Source organism: Rutidosis leptorrhynchoides, chromosome 6, assembly GCF_046630445.1.
Source record: "Rutidosis leptorrhynchoides isolate AG116_Rl617_1_P2 chromosome 6, CSIRO_AGI_Rlap_v1, whole genome shotgun sequence".
NCBI classification, from domain to species: domain Eukaryota; kingdom Viridiplantae; phylum Streptophyta; class Magnoliopsida; order Asterales; family Asteraceae; genus Rutidosis; species Rutidosis leptorrhynchoides.
Genome location: NC_092338.1, coordinates 111,078,198 through 111,083,574, shown reverse-complemented (window position 1 = coordinate 111,083,574; position 5,377 = coordinate 111,078,198). Strand labels below are relative to the sequence as shown.

Below are 5,377 nucleotides of genomic sequence, written 5' to 3'. Positions count from 1 at the left end.
TGTTACTACTTCTGTTTCCTGGTTATGGTTCGGTACAGCACCAACAACCCACACTGCTACTACTCACTGGTCTGTTCGGGTTTCTATTCAGGTTAAATCACGTAAACCCAACACCAACGAATAACTATTGCTGCTGATGTTTGGGTCGTTAATGATTACATATTTTTACTGCACGCTACTGATATTAGTCGTTTGACAAAACCCTCACACACACCTATTGATTTAAACTATTTCTACTACTGTAACTTTACGTATCTATTTCTAAAATAATGATGTTGATGAGTGATTATAATGATAACGATGATAAGGTGATGATGAGTAACAATGAAGATGATGATAATCGTTATTGATGTAATGTTATGGTGATGATGGTGATACATAAGCGAGGAAGATGAAGATATGGATTATGAAAAAAAAAATCGATTAATGATGATGAAGATTAAGAAGATGATTACGGTTAAGATTTAGTCACAATGATGATGTTGATCGAAGATGATAATATCGATGATGATGAGGACGAAAAGCTGATGATGATGACGACTAGAATGATGAAGGAGATGGGGGACGGATACATGATTAGATAATGACGGCTTCTGATGTGTGCAGCGGAGGTGTACACGAAATATGATACAAGTTTTATTAATTTACGGATAGATGGGATATACCTAAACCTTGCTACAACACTATAGGCAGTGTAGCTAATCGTAGAGTAGTGTAGTTTTTAGTAAGTCTGGTTCATTCCACGAGGAGCTAGTGATTACGTACTATATTTTTATAAAACTATATTTGTACAAAATATATATAATTATATATAATAATATGTAAAAGGGGATTTTACCGTTTAATGACCGGTTTGTCGATTTTAAATAAAGCGTAAAGATAAATGACGATAATTAAAATGCGTAAAATAAATAAAAATATTTAAAGTTGCGGTAATTAAAATTGCGATAAGAAATGAAATAAAATAATTATGCTTATTTAAACTTCCGTAATCATGATGTTTGACGTTTTGATTTTAATACATTACTCTGGGTTAATTGTCCTTTGTCCTGGTTTATTTGATACGTCTATCTGGTTTTTATCCATAATAGTCCATCGGTCATAAATATAAAGTGCGAGTGTCCTCGTCAAATTACCCTTATACACGAAGTCAAATATTCCAACTAATTAAAGATTTAAACTGTGACGCAGTTATCACTTCTGTCAACAATTACACCAGTTATCACTGTATGTAATCCACCCCTATTTTGATTAGATATGAATATTAATTTACCCACTTGATCAGTTTGAATAATCAATTACTGATATTGCTCAATTACATCATATATATATCTCGCAATATCGTGTAAAATACTCTCGAATCAAGGATAGTTAAGGCGGTTTCTACAAGTAATACACAAAGGTATGAAAAGTGTATCGGAAAGTGGTTTATAAAGAGTTTTGGTGAATTATGACCATTCTATAAGTGGTGATTTCGTCATAGTTGATCCCGATACAAGTTATGGTTAAATTAACGCTCTAAAACGATAAAACAAGGCTTCAGGTATGTTGAACGCCGTCCAAAATGATTGGGACGCCGTCCAAATGAAGGGAGATTTGGAAAAAATGATACAGAACAATTCAGCACAACTGGACGCTGTCCAGATTTCTGGACGCCGTCCAGCCCTTCATAACTGGACGCCGTCCAGAAATCTGGACGCCGTCCAGGCATTTACAACTGGACGCCGTCCAGAAATCTGGACACCGTCCAGAAGTAGGTTTCAGCCTACTTTTTGCTTTTGACCAACTTTCACCACTTTAAAAGTGTATTATTGAGAGAGATACGGACAGTTACGAAACAGAGGAGTTCCAAGACGATTTTAGGAGCAAAATTGGAGAATTCCAAGCTCTTGAAAGAGGCTTAACATCCAAGAATCAAGATTCAACACCTTCTCCATTCGAGATTCATTCTCTATTAGGTTGATTTCTTGTTCTTCACAATGAATTCTACTTATCAATTGATTTCTATTTTGCTTGTTAATATGATTGTTGGCTAAACTCTATAATGTTTATCTAGATTAATAACTGAGGTATTGGATGTAATCTTATGGATTGAATGTATTATGTGTGATTAGATTAGAGCTTGAATCAAAGAACCATGCTTATTGATGTCAAATCATTTGTATCTAGTTAATTGATATGTTGTTGATAAAGAGAACTCTTGTTGATGTATCATATTGATTTACAATCAACTTGTCTTAAATTGATTGTTTACTAAACCGGACCAAAGGGGTAAATTAGATCAAAATGATTAGACGATATAGGAATGAATTGTGTAGAGCGAACGCAAAAGATAATTGTTATTCAAGTCATTGATCTAGCTAATCAACTAGTCACAAACGAAAAGGTCTAGGTGATAGGGAACCCTCCACTTAGTAATTCTAGTTTGAGTACTTGCTAAAGAGAACTCTTGGCAAGTCGATTTGGGTGATTAGCATATATATCATAGTTATTTAGTTACAAACACGAGAACTATAGAGAAAAGGGAACCCTTGATCTTGTAATCGAGTTTGCGTGTTTACTAAAGAGAACTCTTGGTAAATCTATTAGGTAACTCACACACATAGTCATTCAATCGGGTCTCAACAATATAACTTACATCCAATACTGAGGGTAAAATATCTAAATGAACATTTCGTATCTTTGATCTTAATTAAACTATCTTATTTGTTTTCTTTGCACTTGTTTTCATTATATAAACTTAAAAGACCAAAAATATTATTTTACTTTTAATCTTCTCTAATTTGGCTAAATCGTTAAATAGCCACAAAAACATAATATCTTGTACCTTTAAGTTTCATTTACTTAGTTACTCATAATATAGTTCCTAATTCTAGTTTGACTAATTCAACTGTCCTTGGAATGATAAATGGAACTAAACTATTATTTATACTACTACACGATCGGGTACACTGCCCGTTAGTGTGTAACAATCTTTAATTTGTATTTTTTCATATTATTTCATACATTAATTCATATACCACGTTTCGCACATCAAGTTTTTGGCGCCGCTGCCGGGGACAGTTTTGTGTCAAAATAGAATTATTAACTAATTTGTGATTAAGTAGTTTCTTAATTATTTTTAAATTATTAATAGTCTTTGAATTTTAAACTTATAGAATCGGTACGTTTAATAGTTTTTGTTAGTTGTGTGATTGACAGATTTTAGGTTGCATATGCCACATACCCGAAGTTCAAATTCTCCATTACTTACACCGCTTATGGAACCTGATAGAAAGCTTGGTAGGATCCCAAAAGAAGTACTTGAACTTTTTGAATCTTCATCAAAGCAGGAAACTTTTGATTCAGAATCAAGTACAACCAAGCCGAGATATTTTGAATTTGATGAGCCCGTTCCTCCTCCAAAATTTGAAATAGAAGAAGAAGCAAGACCGGTGGTACCAAGATAATCAATGGAGGCCAAGATGAAGGCAACCCGAACCGGAAAAGGTAGTGCTATTACTCCGCCCACTGGTGAGGTAAATTTTGAAATAAAAGGACCTATTCTCCAAATGATTAATAATAGGTGTCAATTTGGTGGTGGTCCGAATGAAGATGCAAACGAACATATTCGTCTTTTTCAAGAGATATGTCTTCTTTTCAAACTTAAACCCGACACTGACCAGGCCATATTTTTAAGACTTTTTCCATGGACACTCCACGGGGAAGCACGAAGTTGGTTAGATTCATTGGCCGAGGCTACGATAGAAACTTGGGATGGTATGTTGGAAAAATTTCTTAAGAAATATTTTCCAGCTTCTAAGTCCGCGAGACTCCAACACGAAATTACCCAATTCTGTCAAAAGACGATGGAAACCTTGTACGAAGCATGGAATCGATTTTCCAAAATGCTAAGAGGTTGTCCAAACCATGGTTTGGATACCTTCCAAAAAGTCCAAATCTTTTACAAGGGTTGTGATGTTGCAACCCGAATTTCCATTGATCAAGCGGCCGGAGGTTCACTTATGGACAAAACCGAGCAAGAGGCTTATGAGATAATCGAGAAGCTAGCTGATTATTCTCATGAGTGGCATCAAGAACGACCAATTACTCGTAATGCTCAAGTCCAAAGCGCCGGTGCTTATGATGACCTTAGTTCCCTAAGTGTGAAAATAGACGGTGTTGCTCGAAACATGGACAAAATCACCAAGGAAATTCATAGTATGAAAGTAGGTTGTGAATACTGCGGTGGTATCCATTTAGGAAAAGATTGTGATGCCGGTTTAACAATGGCTCAGAAAGAAGAAGTGGCTTTCATAAGCCAAATAAATAATAATCAATTTCAAGGAAGAGCCCAGTTTAACCGAAACTTCAACAACCCATACAACCCTCAAGGTCAAAATTCCAATTACCAACAAGGGTCAAGTAGTGGGTTCCAACAACAAACTCCGGGTTTTTATCAAAAACCCCAACAGGAAGATAAAAAGTCAAATTTGGAGAGTATCTTGGAAAAGTTGATTGCATCACAAACTCAGCTTGTTACAAATATAAACCAAACAAACGAGAAAAACGAATACCAGTTTAGAAACCAACAAGCCTCAATTAAGAATTTGGAGAAGCAAATGAGTGGTTTAGCTAGTTTACTTAGTGATAGAAAACCAGGAAGTTTACCGGACGATAACAATAAGAACCCCCAAAATGAGCACGCCAATGTTATCACCACACGGAGTGGTTTAGCATACGAAGCTCCAAGAATGCCCGAAGATTCTGATTTCAGTGTTTCGTTGAATAAAAATGATGAACCGGTTAAGGAGCCAGAACAAGTGTTTGAAAAGGAAGAATGGGAGAAACCCATAGTGAAGCCATATCAACCACCACTTCCATACCCAATGAAGCAACAACTAGAAAGGCTAGAAGCTGAAAGGTCAAAATTTCTAGATATGTTTAAACAAATTAACATAAATATGCATTTCATTGATGTAATCTCAGGAATGCCCAAGTATGCTAGGTTCTTAAAAGACTTACTTACTAATCGGAAGAAAATGGAGGAACTTTAATCCGTCACCATGAATGCTAATTGTTCCGCAATCTTAATGAACAAAATACCAAAGAACTTAGCAGATCCTGGGAGTTTTACCATACCATGTCTCCTAGGAGATTTGGAATGCATTAAAGCATTAGCGGATTTAGGGGCTAGCATAAATTTAATGCCTTATTCATTATATGTTAAGCTAAACCTCGGGGTACTAAAATCAACCCGAATGGCAATTCAACTAGCGGACCGCTCTGTTAAATTTCCCCGTGGAATTTTAGAGAACATGTTAGTAAAAGTGGGTACCCTAGTATTTTCGGCCGATTTTGTGATTTTGGACATGGAAGAGGACACACGTGTGCCTCT

The 5,377-nt window shown here is 35.7% G+C and overlaps 1 non-coding gene across 1 annotated transcript; it reads right to left on the bottom strand.

Annotated features, from left to right (window-relative positions):
• Window positions 1-3,809: 3,809 nt before the first annotated feature.
• Window positions 3,810-3,916, bottom strand: LOC139856343 (small nucleolar RNA R71). The gene has a single exon (XR_011761830.1). It is a non-coding gene; the product is annotated as a small nucleolar RNA R71 (small nucleolar RNA).
• Window positions 3,917-5,377: the final 1,461 nt, after the last annotated feature.